Consider the following 13,547-nt stretch of genomic DNA (forward strand, 5'->3'; position numbering starts at 1 on the left):
CTTTTCTACACTGGATGGTTTAGGAAATATTACATGTCATTCAAATGTGTTAATCGTATGCTAAAGAAAGGGATCATGCCTTGCCACAGCAAGACTCTCTTAAGACATTAAAGCAATATGCAGTAAATCAAATCGTGACAAAGAGCCGGTTGCTGAAAAGAATTTCATCTTTTAGCCCACTAAATTCTAAGTTATTACCATCACAGAAACACAGGAAATAAACATATTAGAAAAGTGTTAACTACTAGATCCATGTAGAATAAATGATTTATTTAAATTACTTATAGATATATTTCTTTTTGTATCTTTTTTCTTTAGACTTTTTTCTATTTATATTTCAAGTGCTATCCCTGTTCCCTGTTTCCTGTCCATAAACCCCCTATCCCATTCCCCCTCTCCCTGCTCCTATAGAAGTGTTATCCCACCCCCACCCACCCACCACTTCCTGCCTCCCCACTCTGACATTGCCAAGAACAAGGGCTTCTCCCATTGGTGCCCAACAAGGCCATCCTCTGCTACATATGCAGCTGAAGCCATGGGTCTGTCTATGTGTATTCTTTGGATGTTGGTTTAGTCCCTGGGAGCTCTGGGTGGTTGGTATTGTTGTTCTTATGGGGTTGCAAACCCCTTCAGTTCCTTCAATCCTTACTCTGATTCCTCCACTGGGGACCCAGTCTCAGTTCAATGCTTTACTGCTAGCATTTGCCTCTGTATTTGTCATGCTCTGGCAGAACCTCTCAGGAGACAGCTATATCAGGCTCCTGTCAGGATGCACTTTTTGATATCAGCAATAGTGACTGGGTTTCATCGCTGTATGTATATGGGCTGTATCCCCAGGTGGGGCAGTCTCTGGATGGTCTTCCCTTTAGCTTATGCTCAAAACTTTGTCTTTGTACCTCCTTCTATGAATATTTTTGTTCCCCCTTCTAAGAAGGACTGAAGCGTCCACACTTTGGTGGTCCTTCTCTCAGATGTAGGATTGGTAAAGATATTTTCCCTATTTGTTTGTTGGTTGCTGTTTTCTACTAATGACAGTGTCCTTTGCCTTACAGAAGCTTTGCAGTTTTATGAGGTCCCATTTGTTGATTCTTTTTTTCTTTTTTAAAAATTGGATATATTTCTTTATTTACATTTCAAATGTTGTTCTCTTTCCCAGTTTCCTGTCCATAAGTCCACTATTCCCTCATCCTTCCCTATAAGGGTGGTAAGGGTGTTCTCCCCACATCAAACCTCCCTTACCACCACCCCCGATATTCCCATGCACTGGGGATCCAACCTTAGCAGGACCAAAGGCTTCCCCTTCCACTGGTGCCCAACAAGGCTATTCTCTGCTACATATGCAGTTGGAGCCCTAGGTCAGTCCATGTGTAGTCTTTCGGTAGTAGTTTAGTTCCTGGAAGATCTGGTTGGTTGTCATCGTTGTTCTTATGGGGTTGCAAATCCCTTCAGCTCTTTCAATCCTTCTTCTAATTCCCCCAAAGGGAGTCCCATTCTCAGTTCAGTGGTTTGCTGCTAGCATTGACCTCTGTATTGGGCATGCTCTGGTTGTGTCTCTCAGGAAAGATCTATATCAGGTCCCTTTCAGCATGCACTTTTCAGCTTCATTAATCTTATCTAGTATATACATATTGACATGTGGAGCAGGCTCTGAATGGCCATTCCCTTCATATCCCCTGCTATGGATATTTTTGTTCACCCTTTTAAGAAGGAGTGAAAGCATCCACATTTTGGTCATCCTTCTTTTTGAGCTTCCTGTGGTCTGTGGATTGCATCTTGGGTAATTCGAGCTTTTGGGCTAATATCCACTTATCGATGAGTGTGTACCATGTGTCTTTTTCTATGATTGGGTTACCTCACTCAGGATGATATTTTCTAGTTCATTCCATTTGCCTACGAATTTCATAAAGTCATTGGGTTTTTTTGTTTGTTTGTTTGTTTGTTTGTTTTGCTGAGTAGTACTCCTTTGTGTCATTTGTCGATTCTTGATCTTAGAGCATAAGCCATTGGTGTTCTGCTCAGGAAGTTTTCCCCAATGCCCATGTATTCCAGGCTTTTCCCTACTTTTTCTTCTATAAGTTTCAGTGTATCTGGTTTTATGTGGAGGTTCTTGATCCATTTGGACTTCAGCTTTGTACAGGGTGATAAGAATGGGTCAATTTGCATTCTTCTACATGCTGACGTCCAGTCAAACCAGCATTATTTGTTGAAAATGATCTTTTTTTCCATTGGATAGTTTTAGCTCCTTTGTCAAAGATCAAGTGACCATAGGTGTGTGAGTTCATTTCTGGGTCTTCAATTCTATTCCATTGATCTACCTGTCTGTCTCTGTATCAGTACAATACAGTTTTTATCAATATTCCTCTGTAATACAGCTTGAGGTCAGGGATAGTATTCCCCCAAAAGTTCTTTTATTGTTGAGGGTAGTGTTCGCTGTCCTGAGTTTTTTGTTATTACAAATGAATTTGCAAATTTCCTTTTTTAACTCTATGAAGAATTGAGTAGGAATTTTGATGCAGATTGCATTGAATCTTTTGGCAAAATGACCATTTTTACAGTATTAATCCTGCCAATCCATAAGCATGATAGATCCTTCAATCTTCTAAGATCTTCATCAGTTTCTTTCTTCAGACACTTGAAGTTCTTATCATACAGATCTTGTACTTGCTTCGTTATAGTCACAGTGAGGTATTATATATTGTTTGTGACTATTGTAAAAGGTGTCATTTCCCTAATTTCTTTGTCAGCCTGTTTATCCTTTGAGTAGATGAAGGCTACTGATTTGTTTGAGTTAATTTTTATATCCAGCCACTTTACTGAAGTTGTTTCTAAGGTTTAGGAGTTCTCTGGTGGAATTTTGGAAGTCACTTATGTATACTATCAAATCATCTGCAAAGAGGGTTCAGCTGTTGTAGGCTCACAACCAAAAATATACATATATTCTTATACATATTACTTAATAATATAAAAAGCCTCAAGATTTAAGTTCAGTTCCTGGGACCTATACATGATATAAGGAGAAAAATGCAAGTTGTCCTTTGACTTCCAAACTTATACTGTGATGGACCCACCTACATCTGACCTCCCAATAAATAAACAAATAACTCCAAAAGTTGACTCAATGGAATTGATAAGGGTACTTGACAGCTTGATTTCAAACATGACAACTAACCTGGTCGAAAGAAATAAGCAATTTTCATAATGTGACTGAAGAGTTAAATTTCAAAAAGTTAGTCATAAACAAGGTCCGGACTACCTGAGGGAGACTATAGGGCTTGCCGGACCATTTGGAGCTGAAGAGTTAAAATAAAAACTTCATAAAAACTGCAAAAGAACAGCAGATAAGGGGGCAGGACAGAGCTGGCCTGAGATGCAAAAAAACAAGGTCAGATTGTTCCAGGAAGGGGCCATCCGGACGGATGACTCCCTGTTTCTACAGATAAAGATAAGACGCCTGAAAGATGTGTACTCATTGATAAGTGGCCCCAAATGCCTTAAAAAACAAATGTCAAGACGGATGATCAATTGTTCCCCTGAGGAAGGGGAATACCATCCGGACGGATGAACTGAGAACAGGACCCTGCTCTGAAGGAATAAAGAAAGAACTGGAAGAACTTGAAGGAGCCAAGTTCTCCTATATTGAGAACACCACTACCCAAAGACTATGGACAGGACCCCTGCATGTACAATGAATATGCAGATGAGACCTTGGACCCATTTCCTTGCTGATAACCACGTGAAAAGACTGTTGCTTCTCCCATATAAACCCCCATGCCTGAAGAGGCTCGGGGATGTTTCCTCTGTCTCCTGTGTATAGATACGTGTCGGATCCGGATCTCATTAATAAACGCTTGCAGATGAGACCTTGTACTCTTGCTGTTAACATCAATAAACCCCTGCCTGAAGAGCTACTTCCTCTGTGTGTGATTCCTGGGGATCACCCCACCTGTTATTGGAGCGAGAGACACGTCCCCCGCTTTGGGGTATGCTCTTTCATGACCTCTGACCTCCACAAGTATAACATAAACTGTAGTCTTTGCCACATCAAAATTTAAAAATTAAATTAAAACATAAATTGGGTTACATTAAAAACATACCTTATTATTATTATTATTATTACACTTTATTGTAAACATTCTCCTTTCCTTATTTATATATCAAAAAGGAATCATGCTTAAGCACAAGAACAACACAGAGTTGTGGTACAGGAAACTTCAGAATTTGTTCAGTAGGTTAAATGAACATCAAAAACACTTCAAGGGCAGAAGTCCAACTCTAGTAAAGCCTACTTCTCAACAAAACATTCCTGGGGTAGGTCTGATCCCAGAGTGATGAAGAAAGGGTTAATTTGCCTACCTGTGGCCCAGTGCCTAGAGTAAAGCGACTCCTAAACCAGATGACTTACAAACTTGCCACCTGGTTGAATATGCTAGAGTTCTCTTTCAAAGGACTAGACTCCTCTCTTCTGCATCATTGAAACTCCAAATGAATCAGCTTCATTCATAAACATATAAGGAAAAGCAACAAAATAACTTCTCTAACTAGACTTGTCTTTCAAGTAGCACCATAATTGATATTTTCCTGTCTTCTTTAGAACATGAGTAGGAGCAAAGAATAGGTAAAGGTCACAATGAGGGTGAAATATATATATGGAGAGAGAGAGAGAGAGAGAGAGAGAGAGAGAGAGAGAGAGAGACACATATCATCAACTCTGAGGTTCACTACATTTGAGGGTAGCCACATGTATTCAGTGCCACTGTAGTCCAATATCAACAATGAATACTATATTATGGTATATGATAATTGACTTGTCTCCTCTCACCCATGCACATTGTTTTCATGTCTTCTCTGTGTTTACCACACCCCACATTGCAGTTCTCAAGGTACCCTTTGTCTGCCCATTCAAGGATGTGATGATGCAGCTTTCTCAGCGTTGATGCTGATTCCCAAAGCGCATGCTCAAAACCAGCACCATGTGTGCCAATCCTAGTTATTTTAAATAGTTTGTATACTATATATAACCTTATAATTTTTACAAATCTAGTGGCAATAAAATCGAAACACATACAAATATTATTTGCTAGATCCAGTCATATTGGTTATTTTCATCACTAATAATAAAAGCTTTGAGCACAATACTATATTTTTCATTTCCTAAGAGTGTAAATTATTTGCTGTCTCTACTGTTTATTTCATGGCACCCTGTTAATGGTGGCCTCAACTTGGCTACATTCATTATCAAGCATCTAGACACTGGCATGGCAATGCCTTTATCAAGAGAAGATTTGGCTCAATTTCTACCAGGTATAAGATGCGACCTCATGTGTCTTTCAAATTAATTTCCTATGCTGAGGTTTCTCTGACTCCATCATAGATCCACATTTCAGACACTCATGAAACAATTATTGTTCTGGGCAATTGAGAAGGCTATGAACATCACCGTCACTAATATTGACATCGTTAATTTTCAACCACATATAAAAATGGAGCGGCAATTTCCATGATGGTTTCCTGGCCAACTGAAGCTTTCTTTCAGGATACAGCAACCAGGAGAGTCCCTGGTTCCACACACATCACTCCCTTGCCATCACCATATACAAGCACATACACATGATAGCAGTTGGGACCTAGACATCCCCCTTCCGCTTTGTAGATGACATTTAGAAGACAAGAGGTTTTCAGCAGTAAATATGATCATAGCTGCTGAATCCCAACCACAGGTTGGGTGTGAACACAAAGCCAAAGCTTAGTAGCAAAGGGTTAAGAACTCCATTGTCTCAGCTTTTCCATTAAACTTTACATACTTATAACCTGTAAGTGAATATACTTTTTTTTTGACTATTCAGGAAAATGTGTGCTTAGTGCGTGAAGCTATGCCACACTCATTTTTATACTCTGTGCACTTTGTAAATCTGTTCTGAAACAGAGCTAAGCAAAATTCACCAATTAAAAAACACTCTGCTAGGTACTGCCTTACTAGTCTAAGTAATTTGTCTTTTCCAAACCTCGTTTTCTTTTCTGTAAGGAACAGCACTCAATAGAAATGCTAATTTCAAATTTTATTATTTACTGAGTATACCTTGTAGAGATGAAAGACTACCACACACACTATTAAGTCCACTTTACCCAAAGGAAAGCACTTCTGAAGGTATTTTTTAATGGTTATAAAGGCAGTCCAGGGTACCACTACGGAAGACAAGATAACATACATACAAGGTGCCTATCAGTGACCATGCATAAATCACAGCTGTATCCTGTAAACGGGAATATAAAAAATGTGATGCAATTAGGGATAGTGTGGTGAAGATAGGTTGAAGAAAATACACTTGAATTCTACCTTCCAAGAGTTCCCACTGGCTCCTCTGTCCCCATTCATTTTTGGTTTCTCTTGGGCAGAGCACTTAGTGCACGATGCACAGAATGTATTGGCTCAATGCTGGAGAGAATAGAGAATGACCCATCAACATCGCACAGCCATCAGGATTTCTCCCAGCCTGTGCTAACATGACACACAAGCAAATATCCTTCTTTGGCAAATGATAGATTTAGATGTAACTCCAGCAGTCAGCATAAGTTCCTTCCAAAGTGAACACTATTGCAAACAATTACAAGATGAACTGGATCAAAACAAAGCCTTTGTTTTTTTTTAATACAGCCCTACAGACTTTGTGAATGAAAACATATATCTAGTACATGTTCATATCATAAAATTACTCAGATGAAAAATTTGCCTATTTTTCTCCCCAAAATGTGTACCTCAGATAGAGATTTTGAACTGTTAGCATGTCAATCAGATTTGTAAATTAATTTTCTAGAATATAAAACTGTGGTATTATTGCTCATAATGTTGCCAAGTGGGAAAGAAAAACATAACATCTGATGTAGTCAGGATGTGTAGTTATTAAGCTAGAAATGAACTACCTTACAAGAATAAAATCCATAGTTCTGGAACCATTTCTTAAGTCTAGGGTTCGTGATGCAAGTGTGTAGTTTTAAAAAAGTGGCCTTATTAGTCAAAAATGTATTTGTAATTTATTCATTCATAATTAAGTACATCAGTTTTTTATCTTCTTTCTTTGCATCTTTGAAGCAATTTGAAGTACTTCAAACACTGTGCGTATCACATCAATACACCTAATTTTAAACTTTAGCAATCAATACCCAGGAATTACAAATTTCAGACTTTATTTCTGATAGACTTCAGACAGCTCTCACCTTCCACATGTCTCCCTTACTCAGACTCATTACTTTTGTCATTAATGTTGAGGCGGTCTATCTAAATTGCCTAAACTGCCCTTGAACTCACTCTGTAATCCAGGGAGACCTTGTTCTTGCAATCTTTCATCAGCCTCCCAATATAGCTGCTATTACAGGTGTATACCAACATGACTGGCTCATACATCTACTCTTAAAATTTTACTAGGATGCAAAGCATCAGGGTCCTTCAGGGTCCTTTTGTTATAAATATGATGCATGTTTTTAGAATAGTATTGACTATTTCTAAATACTATTTAAAGCATCACTCATGTTCTCACCATTTAAAAACAAAATGACTGTTATAAATACCTTTGGAACTCTATAAAGATGCTTTGGAACTATGATAATAGTTATTCATAATAGCCATGGTTATACAACACATACGATATTAATTTCTGTGCCACAGTGCAGGAAGTGCAAGTGATTGCTGTAGCAGTTGTTGTATCTGGTTCTCTTCCCAGCCTATTTGTCTTCTTCAACTGTATTTAAACCTACCACAATTCTGTGCTTTGACATGCTAACCATATTGCTTCCTTTAATATATCTTGAGGGGATCTCATTTCTGAATTCAATCAAGTGTTTCCAGCTTAAATAAAAGAGAAAAAGAAAGGAAAAAAGTAACATTGATTTGCCCTAAATGAATCATTTAAAAATTGTTAAGAAAAGACTGACTTTGGTTTTGGTTTTTGTGTAACTTTCCAAGTAGAACTTGGTTTTGGATTTTTAATTTTTGAAATATCAGTGTATTTTGAAATGATTTTGCTTGCTAGCTGTTCAAATGTTAACCCAAATTCACACAAATACATAGATAGCATTTCAAATGCAAGTTTGAATCAGAGGACTGATTTCCAAGCTTTGCCCCTCTATTAGTCAGTGTGTACTTCTCACCAAATACATACTGTGCTTGACTCCATACTCATCACTTCTGATATTGTATTTAAAATTTCATCATTTCTACCGAGCTGGCTGATGCATGCCTGCCATCTCAGTTCATAGGTGTGAGGCAAGGAGTTATCAGTAGCAAGATTCCCTCCAAGGCTACACAGTGACACTTTGTCCCAAAAGGTAGCAATAGTTACAACAGCAAGCTCTCACTCTCCCATGCTCTGTTCATTCTTTTTTGGCTAAGAAAGACTTCATGATACCATGGCCAACAGAAAAAAGATCTTCTTTCCCATTGTTGCTGTTCTTCCTTGATATTGAATTCTTGTATAGTTAGAGAAATATTTCAGTTTTTTTTTCTTTTTCAGGTTTGTGCAAGGCGTTTTTTTTGTTAAATTATTTAGAAATGATGTTCTAATCTAATAGTGTTGCCTGATATGTTGCATAAGAAGGACTTAGAAAGACACAGTGGAGGGACATATTTTCCCACTGTACACTATTAGCAAAATCGTTCCAACAGTGAATCCTCTGGAAGATACCCTTTAAATTGTCATGGCTATATACCATAAGGTGACCATGTATCACACAACATATGGAAGGTAGTGGCATTTGACCAAATTGTTTTGATAAATACAATCAACATTCATTATTTAGGCAAGATGAGTTTGGGGTTGTTTGTTTGTTGTTTTGTTTTGCTTTGTTCTAGGCATCATTCAAGGGAAGCAGAAAGAATATTCTCAGATCACTCAACCCATGATGATTGTCAGGACTGCTCTAGTTATGAAACTCACAGACCCAGAGAAGAACATTCCTCTAACCCAAGACTGATTTCTACTGAACCATGTTAATTAAGGGTTTTTTTTATATCCTGTCATTACTGTATCACAAAGCATGCTTTCATTTCTAATTTTTATCTTGTTTTTTAAAAACACGAAAAACACCACTAAATTATCATTGTAAGAAGGGGTATGTTTATTATTTATGGAAAATACCCCTATGGTCAACCTTTGTATTTTTCTTTCTCTTGCTGCATTTTGAAAACATATATAATAAAATGATACCCGACACACTTGGTTCATCAGTTCTAATAATAAATCTACTATTTCCCAAAAGAGAGCTAATGCAAATAGCTTACTTGTAACATACTGAGTCATCCAGTAACTGAATGAGAGGAATGCCTCTTTTATGCACAAAACAGGTGTGATGCTCTCTCAGCTGTTCCTCTGTCAAGGGAGACTAATTATACATTGAAGGGAACCACAGCCAACAGCCCACACATGAAACATAGAGTCAGTTCGGTCCTTGACTGCTAGTATGTGCCTGACGTAATCAGACATTGAGGGACCACTGACAACATGACAGAGACTGTTCTCATATGTACTCACAGTCTATTGGGCATCAAGTTCAGTAAAACCTCAAAGAAGAGAACACACCATAAAATTACCTATCTTCCAACAAAAGTCACACCAACAGGTTGTTAAGTCAGGCCCTCACAAGACTTATAGCTTCCATCTGCCTACCAACTGGCAACAAGAATGTCTTACTCATGCATACACTGACCTGTGTATTAATAATGAAATAGTGTGTATCCAGAAATGCTGATTTCACATCCAAACTTTCCCAAAGCGGAGTCACATAACAAAATATACTAGAACTGAAACTAGTGAATTACAATTAAACCAGACAGATCATCATAAATGGAATTCCAGGATACTGTTGACTTATCTATCACATGTGAAACTAGAGGCAACTTTGTTCTGAATAGGGCTTGGGAAATAGTAATTGTCATGTCTGTTAAAGATACATAGACATAAAATACTCTTGAAAGAAATTTAAAAGATTATTGTTTATTTTCACCCATGTTACTTCTTGTCATCAATTGTAAAAAACATAGTAACTGAAGCAAAATTCTATGTACAACAATGTATACTTGACTTTTATATTTGGTAACTAGCAACATTGTAATCAATTTTAATTTACTTCAGTGAAAGAAAGAATAAATTAATAATGTATTTGTAAGGTAGGCTAGTCAAGAATCATGGAATAGTATTTTCTATAATTTCCTAACTGCCAAATAGAGTCAATAAATCAAAAAATAATTTATTTTTCAAAAGAATAGAAAACACTTGAAAAACAAACCTAAAAGTAGCTTAGTTGACTTTGTGAAGTACAACAACAAATGACTTTTTCCTTTTCCTTTGTACATTATAAGTGCTTCAAATGTCCAGATTGACCCTATATTACAAACATGTTTATGTGTATAACTATATATCCTCATAAAAATACATAGCAATAAAACTGTCACAGTCGGTATAATAATAATAATAATAATAATAATAATAATATTTAGTATTCCGAGCATCAAAGAAGTTCAATAATAAATATTTATTAAATTCCAGTGCTGAGAAATGTAAGGAGAATAGAAAGGAAGAGTCCTCTTACCCTAGAGTAACTTATGTTCTGGTAGCAAGAATAATAATATCGAAGGAAAGATCACTGCCACAAGATGTCATGATGTTTAAGAAGAAAAGGTGGGTTGTTGTGGAGAAGATTAGGAAAGATGAGGAAAGAGATCACAAATGAGACAGTGTTTGGGACATGCCATTTAGAATTTGTAGAGGAGTGTCACAGGAGGAAAGAAGAGAGAGAGAAACATAGTAAAGCCCAGGCCTCTTCATAATACAATTACTATGGCAGTCAGTTGGCAGCTGAAAGTGTGTTCACAAAGGCTTGGCAGTGTCCCAAAGAAGGCATTTTTGAGCCTCCTTGAGAGTGAGAATTATCTGGTTTGGTAAGTCTCTTAGCACAAGGTGTTATTGAAAAGACAGTGATACTATAAATCATACATAGGATAATGGCTGTACCAGAATTAAGTAACCTAGAATAGAAACCCAATGATTTAATATTTATATTTTAGTGCAATGAATATGGGACAGGAATTTTAAGATATTTAAAAAAACATGTAGAATTTTAGTTTCATAATTTATTCACTTACCAAGTAATATGTGAGATAAGTACCTATATATCAGGACCCTCATACCTCAAGTCCTGGTCACCATGGGCATTAAGGATGGGACAGTAAGAGTTATGGATATGTTAGATAGAAATGAGATGCAAGAACCAACAGACTTGAGAATGAATTGTCTCTGGTACAAATTTGTTGGAAAAACAAGTGGTCAGTGAGTTTATGTTCCTACCTGTGAGTCTCTTAGATAGAGATATATAGAAATATCTACTTAATTTAATTCCAGTGAAAGAGAATATAGTGATGTTAAAAAAATATTTGAGGCTCTCTGCTCCTCCCTGCTCCAGAGACATCTTCTTGTGCAGTGCCAGCCTCATCTCATAGACAAGATGGTGAAGATCAGTGTGAATGGATTTGGCTGTATTGGGCACCTAGTTACCAGGGCTGCCTTCTGCCCTGCATCTGGCAAAGTGCACATTGTTGCCATCAACGACCACTTCATTGACCTCAACTACATGGTCTACATGTTCCAGTATGACTATACCCATGGCAAGTTCAACGGCACAGTCAAGGCTGAGAATGGGAAGCTTGTCATCAATGGGAAGCCCATCACCATCTTCCAGGAGCGAGATCCCGCTAACATCAAATGGGGCGACGCTGGTGCTAAGTATGTCGTGGAGTCTACTGGTGTCTTCATCACCATGGAGAAGGCTGGGGCTCACTTGAAGGGTGGGGACAAAAGGGTCATCATCTCTGCCTCTTCAGCCAATGCCCCCATGTTTGTGATGGGTGTGAACCATGAGAAATATGACAACTCCCTCAAGATTGTCAGCATCCTGCACCACCAACTGCTTAGCCCCCCTGGCCAAGGTCATCCATGACAACTTTGGCATCGTGGAAGGGCTCATGACCACGGTCCATGCCATCACTGCCACTCAGAAGACTGTGAATGGACCCTCTGGAAAGCTGTGGCATGATGGCCATGGGGCAGCCCAGAACATCATCCCTGCATCCACTGGTGCTGCCAAGGCTGTGGGCAAGGTCATCCCAGAGCTGAATGGGAAACTCACTGGCATGGCCTCCATGTTCCTACCCCCAATGTATCCACTGTGGATCTGACATGCCACCTGGAGAAGCCTGCCAAGTATGATGACATCAAGAAGGTGGTGAAGCAGGCGTCTGAGGGCCCACTAAAGGGCATCCTGGGCTACAGTGAGGACCAGGTTGTCTCCTGTGACTTCAACAGCAGCTCCCACTCTTCCACCTTTGATGCTGGGGCTGGCATTGCTCTCAATGACAACTTTGTAAATCTCATTTCCTGGTATGACAATGAATACGGCTACAGCAACAGGGTGGTGGACCTCATGGCCTACATGGCCTCCAAGGAGTAAGAAACCCTGGACCACCCACCCCAGCCCAGCAAGGACACTGAGAGCAAGAGAGAGGCCTTCAGTTGCTGAGGAGTTCCCATCCCAACTCAGCCCCCAATACTGAGCATCTCCCTCACAATTCCATCGCAGACCCCATAATAACAGGAGGGGCCTAGGGAGCCCTCCCTTCTCTATTGAATCAATAAAGTTCGCTGCACCCTCTCAAAAAAAAAATATTTGAGACCAAGATTGGTGGTATCATACAAGTTGTTAATCCTGAGTATTAAATTGTATTACTGTATAAAATTTAAAAGGGAAATAAAACATGTAGGTTAGAAGTAGAGAAAGGCAGAAACTACAATTTCATGACTGGATGCAGAAGATGTATAGGAGAGGACACTGTTCATTTTAATCTTATACTATAAAAGCTATAAAATTCATATGCACTTATGATGATGATGGTGATGGTGATGATATGATGTGTTTTCTCCCTAACTTAAATTACTGGCCATTGTCATCAAACTGGATAGAGTACAGAACCTCAGGGAATACATTATGACTGAAGCCAGAGTCGTGATTTCCAATAATTTGCAAGGACACTTTAAGCTCTGCTCCACTTTCCAGATCTGTGTGGTGTCCATATGGATTGTGAAGCCTGAGACTATAAAGATAGCTTGAGATAATTGAAAGATTGTTCAGGCACATATTTTTTCAAAGAAGCTCACATGAACACAGGATGTGGCTCAGATTATAAGTAGCTACTCTTTATGATATGACTACTGAGAAGTTCCTGTTGAGTTTCAAAACATTTGCTGCATGGTTGAGGGTGATGAAGAGAATAGATCATTTTGTCTATTACAAGAAATTCTGGTATCTTGTAGATTTGCACCAAGAAAGAAGCAATGGGTTCATTTGGGGGCCATTGCCCACTTTCAAAATTCAGAAACTGTGGACTATATCTCTAAATATACACACAGTCCCACTATAAAACAAATTCCCCTCCCCACAGAAAACATGTACTTTCTGGAGAACTTTATTCTGCAGTGATTTATGTGGGTGGACTTTCATATAAAATT

General features: G+C 38.5%; 1 protein-coding gene and 1 pseudogene across 3 annotated transcripts in view; one reads left to right on the forward strand and one right to left on the reverse strand.

The window, feature by feature from the left end:
- Clvs2 (clavesin 2) overlaps window positions 1–13,547 on the reverse strand; it is a 95,187-nt gene that overhangs the window by 22,704 nt on the left and 58,936 nt on the right. The window lies entirely within an intron of this gene.
- On the forward strand, window positions 11,460–12,492 carry LOC116892934 (annotated as a pseudogene).

The sequence above is a fragment of the Rattus rattus genome, chromosome 2 (genome assembly GCF_011064425.1).
Source record: "Rattus rattus isolate New Zealand chromosome 2, Rrattus_CSIRO_v1, whole genome shotgun sequence".
NCBI lineage: Eukaryota > Metazoa > Chordata > Mammalia > Rodentia > Muridae > Rattus > Rattus rattus.